At 42.7% G+C, this 23,735-nt stretch overlaps 1 protein-coding gene and 1 long non-coding RNA gene across 2 annotated transcripts in view; one reads left to right on the top strand and one right to left on the bottom strand.

The window, feature by feature from the left end:
- The window catches only part of LOC143818411 (protocadherin-9-like), a 1,862,556-nt gene that overhangs the window by 1,797,573 nt on the left and 41,248 nt on the right, over positions 1 to 23,735 (bottom strand). The window lies entirely within an intron of this gene.
- LOC143818408 (uncharacterized) lies at positions 1,241 to 3,139 on the top strand. The gene is made up of 4 exons (XR_013224521.1): positions 1,241 to 2,291; positions 2,383 to 2,463; positions 2,543 to 2,620; positions 2,828 to 3,139. It is a non-coding gene; the product is annotated as an uncharacterized LOC143818408 (long non-coding RNA).

The following is a 23,735-nucleotide window of genomic DNA, read 5'->3' as shown; positions in this document are numbered from 1 at the left end:
CGCAACAGAGACGTCCCCGTTAGGAGACACTCTGTTCTCGGAGCCTCCCGCCAGAGTCCCAAAGTGAGTTTTAAGTCTCACGAGACGATAGAATCTTTGCAAGTCCCTTTCCAGCTGGAAGCTGTCCCAGATGGGGGTAGGGCAGAACGATAGTCCTTTCTGTAACAGGTCGAGTTCAGCAGGGGAGAGCGTATAACCTGAAATGTTGATAACTAGGTTAGTTGTCCTACCTGTGACCGGGTTGTCATTTTTTCTCGATCTTCTTGTCGGTCTGTACGCTGATGTCCTCCCCTGCGGCCTTTGGATAAAAAACGAGGTCTGTGGGAACCCGTGGATGAGTCGCTTTCCGTACTGAAAGAACCTGTCTTGCGTTGATATGGACGGCGCCACGGGTTGTTGCCTGCAGAGTCACTCCATTTATATACTCTATTGTGTGAATAATCGTCGTTGTCCCGTTGAAACTTTTGCCGTTTCTTCTCCTCCAGGAATTTTTGGTGGTCAGCTAGCACTTTGTCCGTCTTGTCCTTTAAATTGGTCCAGTCCGTAGATGTTAATGTAGAGGATAGTTGTGTTTCAATCGCTCTGATGTTGTCCTTTGTTTCTGTGATGGCCTTCTGTAGGAATTCAATAGTCAAGATAATTATGTCCAATGAGCACTTATTTAGTTTTCTTTTATATTTATCACAATAGTCTGGATCTTCAGAAAAAAGGGTTGAGCGCAGGTTGCACCTGAGGCCTCTCGGGATTTTGCCCTGTTTATGATATTCTGCCAAAGTAATGCAGTGTAGGTCATATGAGACCAATTTTCGGCGCTCCTTCTCGTAATCCCTCGTCTTTAGCTCATGAGGAGGGGTTTTCAAGAATTCACTGGAATTAGAAACTTGCGATAGGATATTGGAACTGGTCGCGGCGTCGTATGCGAAGATGTCTGACGTCATCTGGTAGACTGGTGCTACACCAAGCAAAAAATCACTATAAAAGGGGTAATGGTGTGCACTCTGGTCAAAAGGATGTGGAGGTGCTGGTAAATCAGACCGTGTGGTCAAGTCAATAGTAGAGGAAAAAAGTACCGCACACTCGAAGTTGATATGATGCAAAAAGGTATAAGCCAAATTTATTAACACAAACAGGATATCAACAGTTGCCACTGTGCCACTGACAACGTGACACACCCCAGAACAGGTAAATCATATCCCATCCGTGGCTTCTACACATGCAATTCCAATTTTGTCATCTACGTCATCAAGTGCCCTTGTGGCCTGTTATATGTAGGCGAAACTACACAGCACATAAAAGACCGAATTGCGAGCCACAAATCCACCATCCGCTGCAATAAAACCTGGCTACCCCTTCCTGATCATTTTGCAAAGCACAAACACACGGTGGCACAACTCAAGTACCAGATAATCGAACAAGTTCCTAGACCCAGGAGAGGTGGCAACCACATTAAGCAATTGAAACTAAGGGAGACGTTCTGGATTCATAAACTTGAGACCCTATCCCCCAGGGGTCTCAATAGGGAAATAGACTGGCTGCTGCAATAATACACTAACTTTTACCTTTTTGCCTTCCAGACACGTTGAACCCTCTGCTCAGTAGGTGAGTTCCATATAGTCAGTACCCTTTATTTTTGCCCCAGTTTATTTTCATTTTTTGATTTTTTCATTATTTTTCATTTTTCATTTTTTATTTTTTATTATTATTTTATTTTTCATTATTTCATTTTCATTTTTTATTATTATTAATTTTCTCTATTATTTTTTCCTTATTTATAAAAAATCCCTATTCTTTACAACTATTTTTGTCCTTTTTTTCAGAACCATTTCTTTTATATTTTCTATATATTATTCCTCTACACAACAGTGTCCATAAACAGATATGTGCCATTCAACCCTCCATTGTCTTGTGGCTCCGCCCCCGTTCTACACTGAGAAGTGGGTCCTATTCAGCTCCTATACAATCTCCTTGCGTGCCATTCATCCCTCCATTGTCTTGTGGCTCCGCCCCCGTTCTACACTGAGAAGTGGGTCCTATTCAGCTCCTATACAATCTCCTTGCGGCCGCACACATTGACATAACTCCCCTCTACTGGCATCTTCTTGCCCTTACTTACCATTAGCACCTAGTGCGCACGCACAGACCAAGTGACTATGTCACTTCCGGTCCGGGACCGCGTACTTCCGGTATGGCGGTATTTATACAAAACATGCGGACATACCCCTACCTACCACCCAGGACCATACAGCTGGGCGCGGGATGCGCCGCTAATCCCCGGACGTGCAAGAGAGCAGGTACACGGACCCACCACTCCCTTACTCGGCACCCTCCCTTCATACCTTCCCTTAGTATTGGTTGGTCTAATTCACCATACCTTGTTCATAGGACAATCCTTGAAACTGCCAGTCACCCTATACAGGACCTTTCTATACTTGCCAGAGGAGCTGCTAGTGGACCCTCACTAAGGTACCCTCAATACATGCACCTGAACGTCCAGCCTCCATAGGGGGCATATATTTCTTTATCTGATTCATATTTCCTGCAGGACTCCTTACTTGGCTGCAGTTTACCCAAAACAGGACCCCTTAACCAATTCTATTGGAACTACTATTGAATCTACAAGGTATCCACAACATCTCTCCTTATTAGTTCCCACATATACTGCCCCTCAGTTACCCTATTATAATATATTTCATTGGGACTGACTCCTAATCTTCATGACCAAACGTGTCCTATATACATAAACCCCTCCTTCCCTTGTTCACATTGGAACTATGCTGTCTTATTGCCCATGCACTGTATAAATGTTTATTCTTTGTTATAATGACAGGCTATACCTTAGAGGACCTGTGTCTTGGCTGCCAACACTGCCACCCCTATATATGTGTAACAAAAGAGTGCAGGTAAACGTTACTATCCTTCCCGTAAGCAGGTTATTGCAGATATTGCCTCTGTACCATAGACCGATTTTTCGCTGCTCCTCAGAGTACCCTTGTCATTATCTCTGGTTGCTCTGTATATATTGTACATAATATGTTTTTGTTATGCTTTGGTATTTTATCTTTGTCCTTTTTCGTTTGTTGTTTTTCATTTTATATCATGTTACAAACAGCTGCTTATGGGTTTTCACTCTACGAACTAACACAGTGGCAACTGTTGATATCCTGTTTGTGTTAATAAATTTGGCTTATACCTTTTTGCATCATATCAACTTCGAGTGTGCGGTACTTTTTTCCTCTACTTTCTGATGACTACGTCATCCCACCGCTGCATTTCACGTATAGCCTTTTCCTCCTCATCAGTTAGATTCTTCCTAGGTTTGCGATATAGGATGGCCTCTACATCTTTTACCACAAGATCTTGGAATAAGTCGATCGCGTTACCTGGAGAAACGGGCGGCATAAATGTAGACCGTGTACCACCTGAAAAAGGTCTAAAATTGGTATCTTTATTAATCATTACATTATATTCCTCAGTTTCTTGTGGTGGATCACTAAGATGAGCTAATAGCCAAGCATCTTCAATATCGTGGGGTTCAGCTGGAGGAAAAGCCATAAATCCCAGGTTGCCGATGGCGATGGGAATTTCTGTAGATGTAACGTCAGGCACAGCGGCCTGGTTTTTTCTATTAGAGAAATGTTTTTGTAAGTGTAATTTTCGCGTCGCTTTAAAGAGGTCGATTTTAAAGTCCGTAAGGTTAAATTCATCTGGCATACAAAAATTCAAACCTAAAGATAGCACCCTTTTTTGTGCCGGAGATAAACTTTTACTGGACAAGTTTATTATTTGGAGTTCATTAGCCCTTACTTCCTCCAGGAGACCTGCTTGCGTTTTTTCTGTGTACTTTTTTTGGCCCCCCCGTCGGGTCTTTTTTCTAAAGGGCTGATACTCTTTGATGGTACATTAGTCGGCGTTGCGTTCTCCACTGGTTCCTCAATGCCACTGGAATCTGACTCGGTCACCCATCCATCTCTTTGTGACCTGCGTCTGTTGAATTTCCTGGAGGGATATTGTTTTTGGAAGTTTTTTCTCTTATTGTTGTTCCAGGAAAAAATATGTCCCGTGGCAAAATCGTTTTTATCCCTTAAAAATTTGTCTTTTTTCTTTTGTTTCGTTTCCATCTGAATTAATACGAGTTTTTTCTCCAATTTTTTCAAAAACAATTTATTTTGGTTCTCCGAGACTCGTGAAGTAAGCTCGTCCTTTGCTTTATCTAGCTGTTCGCAAAGGACGGTATGTTCTTTTTCGTTCTGTGCAATAACTAATGTCAACAAATTGCGTGAGCATTGTAGATGAATTTCTTCCCAAGCACTCTGGAAGGAGGGATCGTCCAAAAATTGGGAAATCTCCTTGTAAACCCGGAGTCCTCTTGGGACTCGTCCACATTCGACATAGGATTTTAGAGATATGATTGTCCAATATAGTCTAATTTCTCTCTCTGCCAGAGAATAAATTTTAGTTTCTAATGCCTTTGTGCTTATTAAAAGTAAATCTTCTTTATGGTTGCAATCCATAAAGAACTCCTCCGCACCCTCTCGACCAGCCAGTAAACCACACTCCATGGACGTGCTAGGGTCCGAATCCATACCGTCTTCATGGCTGCTGTCCATTATATATAGGATGTGAAGCGTAACACACCTCTTCTAAACCCAGCTGCCCACCTGTGCTCAGTTCAAAAAGGTGGATAAATCCAAAGCATAAAAATCAAAAAGCACAAAATATGAACGGCACTAGGTGTTGGCGCAGCAGATGGTATAACCGCAGCCTGGGGATTCCACTGCAAGACTTCTGTTATGACCCCAATGGCAGAGGGTCTCAGAAATAATTACCAAGTCTGCAAACACAAAAAAACAGCTCATAGGACAGTGGTAACTGGGCTGACCGTATAACTAATCCTAGCACCACAAATAGCAGCAGCCGGGGAACGTGCCTACGTTGGTTCTAGACGTCTCGCGCCAGCCGTAGAACTAACTAACCCTAGAAGGGAAAAGATAGACCTTTCTTGCTTTATACGGTCAGCAAAAACCCTATCAAAATTTCCACGCTGGATATACAAGAACCCCCGAACCGTCTAACGGCCCGGGGGGAGGATACCAGCCCCCTAGAGCTTCCAGCAAAATCAGGAATCACATTTAGTACAAGCTGGACAAATAAATAAGAGCAATGCAAATAACCAAAAAACAAGGAAGCAGGACTTAGCTTAATTTTGCAAGATCCAGGACCAGCAGACAGGAGCAAACAGAAAGGAACTGATTACAACGATGCCAGGCACCAGACTGAGAATTCAGGAAGTTTATATAGCAACACCCCTGGACTAACGACCCAGGTGGGTGCCAAACTAGGGAAAGACAATCCCAGAGTCATATCACTAGTGACCACAAGAGGGAGCCAAAAAAGTCAAATTCACAACAGTACCTCCCCTTTAAGGAGGGGTCACCGAACCCTCACTAAGACCACCAGGGCGATCAGGATGAGCAGCGTGAAAGGCACGAACTAAATCGGCCGCATGCACATCAGAGGCAACCACCCAGGAATTATCCTCCTGACCATAGCCCTTCCACTTGACCAGATACTGAAGCCTCCGCCTGGAGAGACGAGAATCCAAGATCTTCTCCACCACGTACTCCAACTCGCCCTCAACCAACACCGGAGCAGGAGGCTCAACAGAAGGAACCACAGGTACTATGTACCGCCACAACAAAGACCTATGGAACACGTTGTGAATGGCAAACGACACAGGAAGATCCAAGCGAAAGCACACGGGATTAAGGATTTCCAATATCTTGTAAGGACCGATGAAGCGAGGCTTAAATTTAGGAGAGGAGACCTTCATAGGAACAAATCGAGAAGACAGCCATACCAAATCCCCAACACGAAGTCGGGGGCCCACACCGCGGCGGCGGTTGGCAAAATGCTGAGCCTTCTCCTGTGACAACTTTAAGTTGTCCACCACATGATTCCAAATCTGCTGCAACCTATCCACCACAGAATCTACCCCAGGACAGTCAGAAGGCTCCACATGTCCCGAGGAAAAACGAGGATGAAAACCAGAGTTGCAGAAAAATGGCGAAACCAAAGTAGCGGAACTAGCCCGATTATTAAGGGCAAACTCAGCCAACGGCAAGAAGGTCACCCAATCATCCTGATCTGCAGAAACAAAACACCTCAAATAAGCCTCCAGAGTCTGATTAGTTCGCTCCATTTGTCCATTAGTCTGAGGATGAAAGGCAGACGAAAACGACAAATCAATGCCCATCTTAGCACAGAAGGATTGCCAGAACCTGGAAACAAACTGGGATCCTCTATCAGACACGATATTCTCAGGAATGCCGTGTAAATGAACCACATTCTGAAAGAACAAAGGAACCAGATCGGAAGAGGAAGGCAGCTTAGGCAAAGATACCAAATGGACCATCTTGGAAAAGCGATCACATACCACCCAGATGACAGACATGCCCTGAGACACCGGAAGATCTGAAATGAAATCCATGGAAATGTGTGTCCAAGGCCTCTTCGGGACAGGCAAGGGCAAGAGCAACCCGCTGGCACGAGAACAGCAAGGCTTAGCTCGAGCACAAGTCCCACAGGACTGCACAAATGACCTCACATCCTGTGACAAAGAAGGCCACCAAAAGGACCTAGCCACCAAATCTCTGGTGCCAAAAATTCCCGGATGCCCTGCCAACACCGAGGAATGAACCTCGGAAATGACTCTGCTGGTCCACTTATCAGGAACAAACAGTCTGTCAGGTGGACAAGAGTCAGCCTGAAATCTCTGCAACACACGTCGCAAATCCGGAGAAATGGCTGACAAGATTACTCCCTCTTTAAGAATACCAACAGGTTCTGCGACTCCAGGAGAGTCAGGCACAAAGCTCCTTGAAAGAGCATCAGCCTTCACATTCTTTGAACCTGGTAAATACGAGACCACAAAGTCAAAACGGGAGAAAAACAATGACCAACGGGCCTGTCTAGGATTCAGGCGTTTAGCAGACTCGAGATACATCAGATTTTTGTGATCAGTCAAGACCACCACACGATGCTTAGCACCCTCGAGCCAATGACGCCACTCCTCAAATGCCCACTTCATGGCCAACAACTCCCGATTGCCAACATCATAATTCCGCTCAGCGGGCGAAAACTTCCTAGAGAAAAAAGCACATGGTCTCATTACAGAGCAACCAGGGCCTCTCTGCGACAAAACGGCCCCTGCCCCAATCTCAGAAGCATCCACTTCAACCTGAAAGGGAAGTGAGACATCAGGCTGGCACAAAACAGGCGCCGAAGTAAACCGGCGCTTCAACTCTTGGAAAGCTTCCACGGCTGCAGGAGCCCAGTTAGCAACATCAGAACCTTTCTTGGTCATATCCGTCAAAGGTTTAACAACGCTAGAAAAATTAGCGATAAAATGACGGTAGAAGTTAGCAAAACCCAAGAACTTCTGAAGACTCTTAACTGACGTGGGTTGAGTCCAATCATGAATAGCTCGGACCTTGACTGGGTCCATCTCCACCGCAGAAGGGGAAAAAATAAAACCCAAAAAGGGAACCTTCTGTACTCCAAAGAGACACTTTGAGCCCTTAACAAACAAAGCATTCTCACGCAAAACCTGAAACACCATCCTGACCTGCTCTACATGCGAGTCCCAATCATCAGAAAAAAACAGAATATCATCCAGATAAACAATCATAAATTTATCCAGATACTTCCGGAAAATATCATGCATAAAGGACTGAAACACTGAAGGAGCATTAGAGAGCCCAAAAGGCATCACCAAGTACTCAAAATGACCTTCGGGCGTATTAAATGCAGTTTTCCATTCAACTCCTTGCTTAATGCGCACAAGGTTGTACGCACCACGAAGATCTATCTTGGTGAACCACTTGGCACCTTTAATCCGGGCAAACAAGTCCGACAACAGAGGCAAAGGATACTGAAATTTAACAGTGATTTTATTCAGAAGCCGATAGTCAATACAAGGTCTCAAAGATCCATCCTTCTTGGCCACAAAAAAGAATCCCGCACCAAGAGGGGAAGAGGATGGACGGATATGCCCCTTCTCCAGAGATTCCTTGATATACGAACGCATTGCGGTATGCTCAGGTACAGACAGATTAAATAATCTTCCCTTAGGAAATTTACTACCTGGAATCAAATCTATAGCGCAGTCACAGTCCCTATGAGGAGGGAGAGCACTGGACCTGGACTCGCTGAATACATCCTGATAATCAGACAAATACTCAGGAACTTCCGAAGGAGTAGAGGAAGCAATAGACACCGGGGGGGGGGAATCACCATGAATTCCTTGACAGCCCAAACTTGACACAGACATTGCCTTCCAATCCAAGACTGGATTATGGGTCTGTAACCATGGCAGACCCAAAACGACCAAATCATGCATTTTATGCAGCACAAGAAAACGAATCACCTCCCAATGTTCAGGAGTCATGCACATGGTTACCTGTGTCCAAAACTGCGGTTTATTTTCCGCCAATGGCGTAGCATCAATACCTCTAAGAGGGATAGGATAGGCAAATGACAGATCCATAAGACTCAGGGCAGCACCTGAATCCACAAACGCCATAACAGGGTAGGAGGACAATGAGCAAATTAAAGTCACAGACAAAATAAATTTAGGTTGCAAATTACCAATGGCGACAGGACTAACAACCCTTGTTAGGCGTTTAGAGCATGCTGATATAACATGTGTAGAATCACCACAGTAAAAACACAACCCATTCTGACGTCTATGATTTTTCCGTTCATTTCTAGTCTGAATTCTACCACATTGCATTAAATCAGGTGTTTGTTCAGACAACACCACCAGAGGATTAGCGGCTTTGCGCTCCCGCAAACGCCGGTCAATTTGAATAGCCAGCGCCATGGAATCATTCAGACTTGTAGGAATGGAGAAACCCGCCATCACATTCTTAATGGCTTCTGAAAGGCCATTTCTGAAATTAGCGACCAGAGCACACTCATTCCACTGAGTAAGCACGGACCATTTCCGAAATTTTTGGCAATACACTTCAGCTTCATCCTGGCCCTGAGAAATAGCCAGCAAGGCTTTTTCTGCCTGAATTTCAAGATTGGGTTCCTCGTAAAGCAATCCGAGCGCCAGAAAAAACGCATCAATATTTGCCAATGCCGGATCTCCTGGCGCTAGCGAGAAAGCCCAATCCTGAGGGTCGCCCCGCAAAAAAGAGATAACAATTTTAACTTGCTGAGCTGAGTCTCCAGATGAACGGGGTCTCAGAGACAGAAACAATTTACAATTATTCCTGAAATTCCTAAACTTAAATCGGTCTCCAGAGAACAGTTCAGGAATAGGTATTTTAGGTTCAGACATAGGACTACTAGTAACAAAATCTTGTATGCCCTGCACACGAGCAGCAAGCTGATCTACACTTGTAATCAAGGTCTGGACATTCATGTCTGCAGCAAGCACAAGCCACTCAGAGGTAAAGGGGAGGAAGAAGGAAAAAAACAAAAACTCATAACATAAGGGAGCCAGCATGATGATAACGCAAGGGCCTATTGGTCTCAATGATAAATTGGACATGACAATATTTTTGTAATGTTCTCGTTATATATTCCTGTAGCAATGCTATTGTAGTTATCATCGTGCTGGCTCCCTTATGTTGTGTGGCTTATAAAGCTGATTTATATTTGTGCTTGTTAATTTTTGTTTTTTGCACACAAACCATTGTGTTTTTTTAATCTTACACCTGCTCACATTAAGCTGTCTAGTTCCCTATAAAGGAAATGACGATTTTAATTGTGCACCTGGACCCGTGGAAGCGCACAAGCGCGAAACGATCGTAGTCCTGTTTCTTCTCCCCGCACCGCCGATCTCTCCAGCCACCTCTCCTCGCTACGTCCGTTGTCATGTTATGATGAATAAAGGACTTTGATTTGCAATCCATCTGGGTGAGTGCCGCATTTCCTTTTTTCCTCCATCGATTTTTATTCTTTGCTTTTTATGCTGAGCACCACCCGAATATTGCAGATTATACACGTGCTATAGGAGTCTTGCAGTGGAATCCCCAGGCTGCGGTTATACCACCTGCTGCGCCAACACCTAGTGCCGTTCATATTTTGTGCTCTTCCATACTAATAACACCAGTCCTCAGGCTTACTAGAAATAGTCTATCCATTAGATATGCCAATTCTGGAAATTAGCCTCAACTCTACCTGCTTGCCCTGGTGCACTAAAAAGTGCGGTAATGCTTTTGGAGTTTATGTCAGTTGACATGAAGCTCAGGGGTTAGCAATGGAGTAGTGTCTATTACACCCCCAGTACTAATTCCATAAGTGTAAAGCAAAAATCACACAGAGAAAAGTCCATTACCTGTTAAAAGTATACCCCGACCCTCTATTTATAACCTTTAACAAATCAAATACTCCAAAGGGGTCCAATGTAAATCCATCGCAAGTCCCATGACAATCTCCAACTCTGTTACATTCGTATGATATGTTGAGCAGTGACTTGAGTAATACAACTCTAATGGATGCACCATTTCTGAGGCAGTTGAGGACTGGTGTTATTAGTCTGGAAGGGGGCCAATATCCATGGCTCCTGTATTTGTTGCATGAAACACACACTCACTGTAGTACATAACTCGGTCGAGTGTTATGTGTTATTTTATTAGCACTCTGACCAATGATATTCTATGGGGCAGTGCAGATTTGTTTTTTCTCATGCTGATTTGCTAATTAGGTGACATGCATCCATACAAGTCTATGGTTGCACGAAAACCATCGGACTGCACTCGGATGTCATTGTAGTGCAGTCCAGTTTCTGCAGACTGAGACAATGGAGAACATGGAGAAATTAAGTTTAGCGCTGTGGTTTTGATGCTGCATATTCATTCAGCGGCAAAACTGCAGCGGCCAGATGTTACAGCATCGTGGATGGAATTTCTAGAAATCCCATATCAGCTATGCATGTGCACCTGCAGATCACACGTGGACACTGACATGCGGTGCATCTTTCAGGGCCACAGCATGTCAATGTCTCTTGCGGAGATGCTAAGTGAATGAGATTTCTGAAATCTAGTGCACATGATTTATATTTTTTCCTTGCAGATTTGAACCTTCAAAGCATTTTTCCAATTCTGCAGCATGACAATTATTTCAGTATTTTTACAGAATTTATCACTCATTCAAATGTACAGTACGGGGGAAAAAAACTCATGTAAAAACACATAAAGACGCACACAAAATACAGAAAAAAATCACATATTTTATGCATCAGTTTCTTGAGAACAATCAGCTGCAAGTACTAAATCAATACTAAAAATACTAAAATCAGCTGAAAAAAATAAATGTGTTTACATTCTTATATGGATTTGTTACAATAACTCAGATTCCTGTCAATATTGTACAGAATACAGAAAGTGTTAGGAAACTTTCCTGACTACAATTTTTTTAATATTAGATTCTGTATATTGATTATTATAGCTTTTTTTTGCCAGTCTTCTATGCTAATCAGGTGTCTTATTAGCTCTTAAATAGCAGTCCTGGCCTCTAGATTATGGCACAAACAGTGATTATTCACAATGTACAGTAAATTGGTATGTTATAGCACTAGGTGATTTTATATCACCTTTATGACATAGATAATATTTCATATTAGAGATAGAGATGTTTGAGATAGCTACACAGATACAAATGGATGAAACTGATAAAGAGGCTAACAAAAGAGATACATACAACTCGTCCAACTAGCTAGCTATCTCACTTTTTATTCAGCCAGCCTATGATATTATTTTGAGATATGTAAAATTGAATTTTTCCAAGCAAAAAGTCAATAGCAGAATCGAACAGCTGTTTTACCGAGAAAATCTACTGCAGTATGTGAAGATAGGATCAGGTTGGTCACTCTGAAAATAAATTGCAACAATGGCACATATTGTGTGTGAACAGGGCTATGTATCTCTTCAGTTTTCCACTAATTTCAGATGAGTGTCATCAGAAACCAAAAATCAAACTATAGTATATAATGCTATATAGTATGTATATATATCATCTAATGGGTAAGGGAAGATCCATCACTTACTCTATCTATATGGCAAGCATATGCCATGTTGTCATCAATACCTCTAGATGGCATGAGTCTCATCCTAAGAATCCACCTGCATTTTTTTCTAAGTGTTGTCCTTTCTTCCGATATAGCCTGTGTCGTCACAAATTCTCCTTTTTAGCCGCCAAGTGGTTTTGCTTTAGTCTACTGTAGGCTTACAAATTTCTTGGGTCACTCACTTGTGCCTTTCTATTCAATGCATTGTGTCTTTCAGTTGGCAGAGTCTTGTATTTGCTCCTTTAAATTTTTCCAGTGGAGACACTAATAAAAAACATAGCTTATTTTTATCAGCCTTCACGGCAATCAATGTAGCACTCAGAAGTGCTTATCATTTAAGATACAACATCTGGTGCTCTCAATGAATATGAAGGGGTTTCCTAATGTATTTTTAAGCTGATGAGCATGAAGCTACCCTACTAAAAGAAAGCATGCTTACCATAGCGATCTACCCCTCACTCGAGCTCTGTTGTCTTGGAGTTCTTCAGTTGACCTGAATTGATGACTTTATGACGAACAGTGACCTTAAGGGTGGAAACCATTGGAGCAATAGTGCTGCACTAGATTGCAATGGTAAATATTAGTGATAAGCGAGTGTACTTATTGCTTGGGTTTTCTGTTGTGAATTAGACTTTTTTGGCTCCCTCTTGTGGTCACTAGTGATATGACTCTGGGATTGTCTTTCCTCAGTTTGGCACCCCCCTGGGTTGTTAGTCCAGGGGTGTTGCTATATAAACTTCCTGAATTCTCAGTCTGGTGCCTGGCATCGTTGTAATCAGTTCCTTTCTGTTTGCTCCTGTCTGCTGGTCCTGGATCTTGCAAAAATTAAGCTAAGTCCTGCTTCTTGGTTTTTTGGTTATTTGCATTGCTCTTATTTTTTTGTCCAGCTTGTACTAAATGTGATTCATGATTTTTGCTGGAAGCTCTAGGGGGCTGGTATTCTCCCCCCGGGCCGTTAGACGGTTCGGGGGTTCTTGAATATCCAGCGTGGAAATTTTGATAGGGTTTTTGCTGACCGTATAAGTCATCTTACTATATTCTGCTATTAGTCAGTGGGCCTCTCTTTGCTAAATATCTAGTTCATTCTTACGTTTGTCTTTTCTTCTTACCTCACCGTTATTATTTGTCGGGGGCTTGTATCCAACTTTTGGGGTCTTTTCTCTGGAGGCAAGAAAGGTCTATCTTTTCCCTTCTAGGGTTAGTTAGTTCTCCGGCTGGCGCGAGACGTCTGGAACCAACGTAGGCATGTTCCCCGGCTGCTGCTATTTGTGGTGCTAGGATTAGATATACAGTCAGCCCAGTTACCACTGCCCTATGAGCTGGTTTTTTGTGTTTGCAGACTTGGTATTCACTTTTGAGACCCTCTGCCATTGGGGTCATAACAGTATGCCAGGCCAAAGTTGAATGTTTAATGCATTGCAGAAGTGGGATAATAAGAAAGGAAATTCTGAGTTGTTTTTTTTTTTTTCCTCTCTTTCTTCCTCCCCTTTACCTCTGAGTGGCTTGAGCTTGCTGCAGACATGAATGTCAAGACCTTGATTACAAGTGTAGATCAGCTTGCTGCTCGTGTGCAGGGCATACAAGATTTTGTTACCAGTAGTCCAATGTCTGAACCTAAAATACCTATTCCTGAACTGTTCTCTGGAGACCGATTTAAGTTTAGGAGTTTCAGGAATAATTGTAAATTGTTTCAATCTCTGAGACCCCGTTCATCTGGAGACTCAGCTCAGCAAGTTAAAATTGTTATCTCTTTCTTACGGGGCGACCCTCAGGATTGGGCTTTCTCGCTAGCGCCAGGAGATCCGGCATTGGCAAATATTGATGCATTTTTTCTGGCGCTCGGATTGCTTTACGAGGAACCCAATCTTGAAATTCAGGCAGAAAAAGCCTTGCTGGCTATTTCTCAGGGCCAGGATGAAGCTGAAGTGTATTGCCAAAAATTTCGGAAATGGTTCGTGCTTACTCAGTGGAATGAGTGTGCTCTGGCCGCAAATTTCAGAAATGGCCTTTCTGAAGCCATTAAGAATGTGATGGTGGGTTTCCCCATTCCTACAAGTCTGAATGATTCCATGGCGCTGGCTATTCAAATTGACCGGCGTTTGCGGGAGCGCAAAGCCGCTAATCCTCTGGTGGTGTTGTCTGAACAAACACCTGATTTAATGCAATGTGGTAGAATTCAGACTAGAAATGAACGGAAAAATCATAGACGTCAGAATGGGTTGTGTTTTTACTGTGGTGATTCTACACATGTTATATCAGCATGCTCTAAACGCCTAATAAGGGTTGTTAGTCCTGTCGCCATTGGTAATTTGCAACCTAAATTTATTTTGTCTGTGACTTTAATTTGCTCATTGTCCTCCTACCCTGTTATGGCGTTTGTGGATTCAGGTGCTGCCCTGAGTCTTATGGATCTGTCATTTGCCAAGCGCTGTGGTTTTGTTCTTGAGCCGTTGGTAAATCCTATCCCTCTTAGAGGTATTGATGCTACGCCATTGGCGGAAAATAAACTGCAGTTTTGGACACAGGTAACCATGTGCATGACTCCTGAACATCGGGAGGTGATTCGTTTTCTTGTTCTGCATAAAATGCATGATTTGGTCGTTTTGGGTCTGCCATGGTTACAGACCCATAATCCAGTCTTGGATTGGAAGGCAATGTCTGTGTCAAGTTGGGGCTGTCAGGGAATTCATGGTGATTCCCCCCCCCCCCGGTGTCTATTGCTTCCTCTACTCCTTCGGAAGTTCCTGAGTATTTGTCTGATTATCAGGATGTATTCAGCGAGTCCAGGTCCAGTGCTCTGCCTCCTCATAGGGACTGTGACTGCGCTATAGATTTGATTCCAGGTAGTAAATTTCCTAAGGGAAGATTATTTAATCTGTCTGTACCTGAGCATACCGCAATGCGTTCGTATATCAAGGAATCTCTGGAGAAGGGGCATATCCGTCCATCCTCTTCCCCTCTTGGTGCGGGATTCTTTTTTGTGGCCAAGAAGGACGGATCTTTGAGACCTTGTATTGACTATCGGCTTCTGAATAAAATCACTGTTAAATTTCAGTATCCTTTGCCTCTGTTGTCGGACTTGTTTGCCCGGATTAAAGGTGCCAAGTGGTTCACCAAGATAGATCTTCGTGGTGCGTACAACCTTGTGCGCATTAAGCAAGGAGATGAATGGAAAACTGCATTTAATAGGCCCGAAGGTCATTTTGAGTACTTGGTGATGCCTTTTGGGCTCTCTAATGCTCCTTCAGTGTTTCAGTCCTTTATGCATGATATTTTCCGGAAGTATCTGGATAAATTTATGATTGTTTATCTGGATGATATTCTGGTTTTTCTGATGATTGGGACTCGCATGTAGAGCAGGTCAGGATGGTGTTTCAGGTTTTGCGTGAGAATGCTTTGTTTGTTAAGGGCTCAAAATGTCTCTTTGGAGTACAGAAGGTTCCCTTTTTGGGTTTTATTTTTTCTCCTTCTGCGGTGGAGATGGACCCAGTCAAGGTCCGAGCTATTCATGATTGGACTCAACCCACGTCAGTTAAGAGTCTTCAGAAGTTCTTGGGTTTTGCTAACTTCTACCGTCGTTTTATCGCTAACTTTTCTAGCGTTGTTAAACCTTTGACGGATATGACCAAGAAAGGTTCAGATGTTTCTAACTGGGCTCCTGCAGCCGTGGAAGCTTTCCAAGAGTTGAAGCGCCGGTTTACTTCGGCGCCTGTTTTGTGCCAGCCTGATGTCTCACTTCCCTTTCAGGTTGAAGTGGATGCTTCTGAGATTGGGGCAGGGGCCGTTTTGTCGCAGAGAGGCCCTGGTTGCTCTGTAATGAGACCATGTGCTTTTTTCTCTAGGAAGTTTTCGCCTGCTGAGCGGAATTATGATGTTGGCAATCGGGAGTTGTTGGCCATGAAGTGGGCATTTGAGGAGTGGCGTCATTGGCTCGAGGGTGCTAAGCATCGTGTGGTGGTCTTGACTGATCACAAAAATCTGATGTATCTCGAGTCTGCTAAACGCCTGAATCCTAGACAGGCCCGTTGGTCATTGTTTTTCTCCCGTTTTGACTTTGTGGTCTCGTATTTACCAGGTTCAAAGAATGTGAAGGCTGATGCTCTTTCAAGGAGCTTTGTGCCTGACTCTCCTGGAGTCGCAGAACCAGTTGGTATTCTTAAAGAGGGAGTTATCTTGTCAGCCTGGATTTGCGACGTGTGTTGCAGAGATTTCAGGCTGGTAGACCTGACTCTTGTCCACCTGACAGACTGTTTGTTCCTGATAAGTGGACCAGCAGAGTCATTTCCGAGGTTCATTCCTCGGTGTTGGCAGGGCATCCGGGAATTTTTGGCACCAGAGATTTGGTGGCTAGGTCCTTTTGGTGGCCTTCCTTGTCACGGGATGTGCGGTCATTTGTGCAGTCCTGTGGGACTTGTGCTCGAGCTAAGCCTTGCTGTTCTCGTGCCAGCGGGTTGCTCTTGCCCTTGCCTGTCCCGAAGAGGCCTTGGACACACATTTCCATGGATTTCATTTCAGATCTTCCGGTGTCTCAGGGCATGTCTGTCATCTGGGTGGTATGTGATCGCTTTTCCAAGATGGTCCATTTGGTATCTTTGCCTAAGCTGCCTTCCTCTTCCGATCTGGTTCCTTTGTTCTTTCAGAATGTGGTTCGTTTACACGGCATTCCTGAGAATATTGTGTCTGACAGAGGATCCCAGTTTGTTTCCAGGTTCTGGCGATCCTTTTGTGCTAAGATGGGCATTGATTTGTCATTTTTCGTCTGCCTTTCATCCTCAGACTAATGGACAAATGGAGCAAACTAATCAGACTCTGGAGGCTTATTTGAGGTGTTTTGTTTCTGCTGATCAGGATGATTGGGTGACCTTCTTGCCGTTGGCTGAGTTTGCCCTTCACATTCGGGCTAGTTCCGCTACTTTGGTTTCGCCATTTTTCTGCAACTCTGGTTTCCATCCTCGTTTTTTCTCGGGACATGTGGAGCCTTCTGACTGTCCTGGGGTAGATTCCGTGGTGGATAGGTTGCAGCAGATTTCGAATCATGTGGTGGACAACTTAAAGTTGTCACAGGAGAAGGCTCAGCGTTTTGCCAACCGCCGCCGCGGTGTGGGTCCCCGACTTCGTGTTGGGGATTTGGTATGGCTGTCTTCTCGATTTGTTCCTATGAAGGTCTCCTCTCCTAAATTTAAGCCTCGCTTCATCGGTCCTTACAAGATAATGGAAATCCTTAATCCTGTGTCCTTTCGCTTGGATCTTCTGGTGTCGTTTGCCATTCACAACGTGTTCCATAGGTCTTTGTTGCGGCGGTACGTTGTGCCTGTGGTTCCTTCTGTTGAGCCTCCTGCTCCGGTGTTGGTTGAGGGCGAGTTGGAGTATGTGGTGGAGAAGATCTTGGATTCTCGTCTCTCCAGGCGGAGGCTTCAGTATCTGGTCAAGTGGAAGGGCTATGGTCAGGAGGATAATTCCTGGGTGGTTGCCTCTGATGTGCATGCGGCCGATTTAGTTTGTGCCTTTCACGCTGCTCATCCTGATCGCCCTGGTGGTCTTGGTGAGGGTTCGGTGACCCCTCCTTAAAGGGGGGGTACTGTTGTGAATTAGACTTTTTTGGCTCCCTCTTGTGGTCACTAGTGATATGACTCTGGGATTGTCTTTCCTCAGTTTGGCACCCACCTGGGTCGTTAGTCCAGGGGTGTTGCTATATAAACTTCCTGAATTCTCAGTCTGGTGCCTGGCATCGTTGTAATCAGTTCCTTTCTGTTTGCTCCTGTCTGCTGGTCCTGGATCTTGCAAAATTAAGCTAAGTCCTGCTTCTTGGTTTTTTTGGTTATTTGCATTGCTCTTATTTTTTTGTCCAGCTTGTACTAAATGTGATTCCTGATTTTTGCTGGAAGCTCTAGGGGGCTGGTATTCTCCCCCCGGGCCGTTAGACGGTTCGGGGGTTCTTGAATATCCAGCGTGGAAATTTTGATAGGGTTTTTGCTGACCGTATAAGTCATCTTACTATATTCTGCTATTAGTCAGTGGGCCTCTCTTTGCTAAATATCTAGTTCATTCTTACGTTTGTCTTTTCTTCTTACCTCACCATTATTATTTGTTGGGGGCTTGTATCCAACTTTTGGGGTCTTTTCTCTGGAGGCAAGAAAGGTCTATCTTTTCCCTTCTAGGGTTAGTTAGTTCTCCGGCTGGCGCGAGATGTCTAGAACCAACGTAGGCACGTTCCCCGGCTGCTGCTATTTGTGGTGCTAGGATTAGATATACGGTCAGCCCAGTTACCACTGCCCTATGAGCTGGTTTTTTGTGTTTGCAGACTTGGTATTCACTTTTGAGACCCTCTGCCATTGGGGTCATAACAGTTTTCCAGAGCACGCTCGGGTGGTTTCCGAGTATTTGTTAGTGTTCGGAGATTTAGTTTTCCTTGCCGCAGCTAGATGATTTGCGACTACTAGACAGCTTGATTACGTGTGGGGATTCCCTAGCAAACAGGCAACTACCATATGTACTCAGGCTGGCTACCAGCTGTAAATCATGCAGCTGCATCAACAAAAACTAATTCTCTGAGCAGCCGCAAATACTCGGAGACCACCCGAGCATTCTCGAGAAAACCCTAGCAACGAGTATACTCGCTCATCACTAGTAAGTATGCTTTCTTTTTTCTTTCAGCAGAGGTGCTTCCCACTGATCTATTTACGCCAAAAAAATCCGCCATATTGGTTGTACAATAAGAAAAAAACGGAGACAACTAGTGATGAACTTAATAGTCACCTGATTTGCAACGCAGTAAAATGGCAAACAAAACGGATAGCAACCATTATAAGACAGGTAATATGATTCCTACCACCACTTTGTGAGTATCTGTTTTTATATTATATCAAAAGGAAGCTCATTTATGGTAACAATTACAAATAAAGGTTAACTATAATAAATGCACAAAACAAACTAATTTACAATAAAATCAGCTTTATGTGCAGTGTGCAGCAAATCATCACCTGGCACTAGAATATAAGATACATATAATGATGGGAAATAGAATATTACAACAGAACCTAAGCATTACATTTCAAAATTGTAGAAGTCCCTCCTGGTAATGAATGACCATGCTGTATCTGTTTAGCCATATCCAGTGATACAACAGATACTATGAACCAAATGTGTATGCTTTGGATATAGAACCTTCTGCTCCCCCTAGTCTATCTTCCACTTACAGTTTTAAACTTTGCACCAAATTGCCCGATAAATGGAGGTACATTTTAATATAAGACAGAACTAGCTGAAAGTGCAGAAACCCGGCTGAGACTAGAAGACGGGGTATGGGTGTTCATCTTGCACACTATTTAAAGATGGCATAATTGCCTTTTCATTTCTTTTGTCATTCCATTGGACACTGCATCTGTGTGACTAATGATTCAGTGTGGAACAACATACCTGCATTTTATGCTCCTTTACACATCATTTTTACACAATGTTCAGGGTATAAGGCGGGAATATTTTACAGCATACTGCTAATGCTGAAAGTAGAGAGTCAAAGTAGAATATATTAGTCCACCAAAGGCTACTGTCAAAAGGAAAAACAGTGCAGGTTGCTGTTCTAAAGTGTTTTAATATAAGAGCATGTTCAGATGGGCGTATTTTCAGTATTTGCACTGTCCATGTTCCCAACAAACCATACATGGGAAGCACAGAGACCAATGCAAGAGAATGGGGCATTTCCAATGTTTTTTTTAACATTTTTGCATTTAAAAAATTGCAGCATCCACTACTCTGGTCCATTTTTTTGCAACAGGCTTGCCGAATAATCTCATTGGATGCATAAAAAAATGGATGCCACAGGGGCACCATCTACATGGCATCTGTTTTTAACAAATTAATTGCAAATATTGACAGAGAACACTATATTTGTCCTCGTATAATGTTATAAAGATGTAAAGACAGACATACGGGTGATAATACTGCTGAAATATTGTCAGTTTCTGGATGATTTTTCCTACGGCCATCTGAATGCAGCCTAATGGCCAATCACTTCTGGTTGGCCTAACCGAACAGTACACCACAACTTGATAGGATGTTGTTGTAGGGCCACACATATTCCTCAGCCACCCCTGATTACCCAGCATTATGTGTAGAATCTACACTGCAGGCTTATATCTCATCTGCCCAGAATGACCCTCACAATAAAAAGTTTAACGCTCCAGCTTTATAGCTGAATTACATCTTCATGCATAAATGTCATTGTTTGAAATGATGTCTAATATATTCTCACATGTTAAATTATACTATTTCGCTCTGCATCTATTACCATTAATTACCGATGCAGATCAGGAAGTATGGGGGAAATGCGTGGATCGGAGCCAAGTCTCATTTAGTATAGTAAATATTTTAAATGATTACATACAAATAATTAAAGCACAACAACGAGCACCAAATAAGAAATACTGCACTGTAAAAACAGCTGCATATATTCATCATGCACATTCATCTGTGACAATGTACATTTTTGATGCCTGTTAGGACATACTCTCTAGTGTCTGATTTTTCTACAGTTACAAAACAGGATATGCTTCTCGGTAATTATCTTCAACAGCCACCTTTTTTAGGAAATAATGTAAAGTGACATTCGCAAGGGGAAAATGATGTACAAAAATGCCTTCTAATGAGGCCCCTGTAGTATGGCACCAGCAAGGACCATTAAAACTACATTTGTCAGCTTCCTTGTCTATCATGAAGGAATGGATACCTAGAGATTTACAGTCATTATTCTTGATTAAAGACTACAATAATAGAATTCTATTCTTCCCAAAACATGTTTTCTCGCTGATGTTCTTCTAGATAGGGAATCTATTTATGCAAATGCTGTTAACGTTCCTTAAAATTCAAGATGGATGATACGCAGAAAAGCAACAGTAGAATACTTACCATCACTTATCACTGTACATCACTGTGAAATATGTGTTGACTAAAAGAGATAGGTAGATAGATAGACAGATAGATAGATGGATAGATAGATAGATAGATAGATAGATAGATAGATAGATAGATAGATAGATAGATAGACACAGTGGCATGTAAAAGTTTTGACACCTCTGGTCAAAATTACTGTTATTGCGAACAATTCAGCAAGTTGAAGATTAAATGATCTCTAAAGGCCTAAAACTAAAGATGACACATTTTCTTTGTGTTTTAGGCAAAAATAAAAATATATATATATATTTTTTTTTCATTTCAAAAAATAGAAAAAATAAAATGGCCTGATGCAAAAATGTGGGCACCCTCGGATATTTGTGCGCTCAGACAACATTGACCAAAGTTTCAGATCTTAAATAGCCTGTTAGGGTTATAATTGTTTATTATAATCATTCAGAAAGGCCAGGTGATGAAAATTTCCCAGGTTTATAGAAACACAGCCTCCTGTAACCTTGTGCCAAAAAAACAGCACCCATGGGTTCTTCTAAGCAGCTGCCTAAGACTCTGAAAATGAAAATGATGGAGCCCCACAAAGAAAGAGAAGGCTATAAGATGATAGCAAATTGTTTTCTAGTTGCCCTTTCCTCAGTTCAAATGTAATTAAGAAATGGCAGTTACCAGGAAAAGGAGAGGTCAAGAAAAAGTCTGGAAGACCAAGCAAAATTTCAGTGAGAGATGCTTGTAGGATCACTACTTAGGCAAATCAGAAGCCCCACTCGACTGCAAAAGAGCTTTAGAAATATATAGCAGACTTAGGAGTTTTGTCACATTGTTCTACTGTTCACAGACTCCTGCACAAATATGGCCTTCATGGAAGAGTCATCAGAAAAAAACCTCTCCTGCATCCTCACCATAAAATTTTGTGACAGTTGTATGCAAAAGAACATCTGGTGCATTTTTGAAACAAATGGGCCGATGAGGTCAATATAAAACTCTTTGGCAACAATGATCAAAGGTATGTGTGAAAAAAATGGGCACAGACTTTTAGAAAAATAATACCCCACCACTTTTAAGTGTGGGATGGATCAATCATGCTTTGGGGTTGTGTTGCAACCAATGGCATGGGTAATGTTTCACGAGTAGACGGAAGAATGGATTTAATAAAATTTCATCAAATGCTTGATGCTAACATAACAAAATCTGTAAAAAAGCTGAAGCTAAAAAGATTATGGCTTCTACAAATGATAATAATCTTAAATACAAGTTAAAATCTGCAATAGACTACCTCAAAAAGTGTAAACTTAAGGTTTTACAATTACCCTCAAACTCCCCTGCTCTGAACATCATTGAAAATCTTTGGCTAGACCTCAAAATATCAGTGCCTGAAAGTTGATACTTTCAACTACTAGGTAATAACTACTAGGTAATATCCATGCAGGGTGTCCAAACTTTGGCATTGGCACATTTTATTTTTTTGTATTTTTTAAAATGTAAAAAATGAAAGTATATATATATATATATATACACTCACCGGCCACTTTATTAGGTACACCTGTCCAACTTCTTGATAACACTTAATTTCTAATCAGCCAATCACATGGCGGCAACTCAGTGCATTTAGGCATGTAGACATGGTCAAGACAATCTCCTGCAGTTCAAACCGAGCATCAGTATGGGGAAGAAAGGTGATTTGAGTGCCTTTGAACGTGGCATGGTTGTTGGTGCCAGAAGGGCTGGTCTGAGTATTTCAGAAACTGCTGATCTACTGGGATTTTCACGCACAACCATCTCTAGGGTTTACAGAGAATGGTCCGAAAAAGAAAAAAAATCCAGTGAGCGGCAGTTCTGTGGGCGGAAATGCCTTGTTGATGCCAGAGGTCAGAGGAGAATGGGCAGACTGGTTCGAGCTGATAGAAAGGCAACAGTGACTCAAGTCGCCACCCGTTACAACCAAGGTAGGCCTAAGAGCATCTCTGAACGCACAGTGCGTCGAACTTTGAGGCAGATGGGCTACAGCAGCAGAAGACCACACCGGGTACCACTCCTTTCAGCTAAGAACAGGAAACTGAGGCTACAATTTGTACAAGCTCATTGAAATTGGACAGTAGAAGATTGGAAAAACGTTGCTTGGTCTGATGAGTCTCGATTTCTGCTGCGACATTCGGATGGTAGGGTCAGAATTTGGCGTAAACAACATGAAAGCATGGATCCATCCTGCCTTGTATGGAGCATCTTTGGGATGTGCAGCCGACAAATCTGCGGCAACTGTGTGATGCCATCATGTCAATATGGACCAAAATCTCTGAGGAATGCTTCCAGCACCTTGTTGAATCTATGCCACGAAGAATTGAGGCAGTTCTGAAGGCAAAAGGGGGTCCAACCCGTTACTAGCATGGTGTACCTAATAAAGTGGCCGGTGAGTGTATATATATATATATATATATATATATATATATATATATATATATATATATATATATGTGTAAGTGTATATATATATTTTTTTTTTAAATCCGCATTCACCAAAAACAGATTTTTTTAATACGCATCTGTGCAGATTTTTATGAGCTTTCAAAATGTTAAAAAAATACAAGAAATCCTTATAGTCACCTCACCACACACATCTCAAGCCCCTGTGAATAATTGTCCTCACCGCATCTTTAGATTGTCCCTGCTCACACTGATCATGAGAGGCCTGGGAATTTAAGCACGAACAGTGGCTATTTGAAGAACAGTGGGGAACAGAGGGACCGGAGAGATGAGC

The sequence above is a fragment of the Ranitomeya variabilis genome, chromosome 3 (assembly GCF_051348905.1).
Source record: "Ranitomeya variabilis isolate aRanVar5 chromosome 3, aRanVar5.hap1, whole genome shotgun sequence".
NCBI classification, from domain to species: domain Eukaryota; kingdom Metazoa; phylum Chordata; class Amphibia; order Anura; family Dendrobatidae; genus Ranitomeya; species Ranitomeya variabilis.
This window is presented reverse-complemented; position numbering and strand designations above follow the sequence as displayed.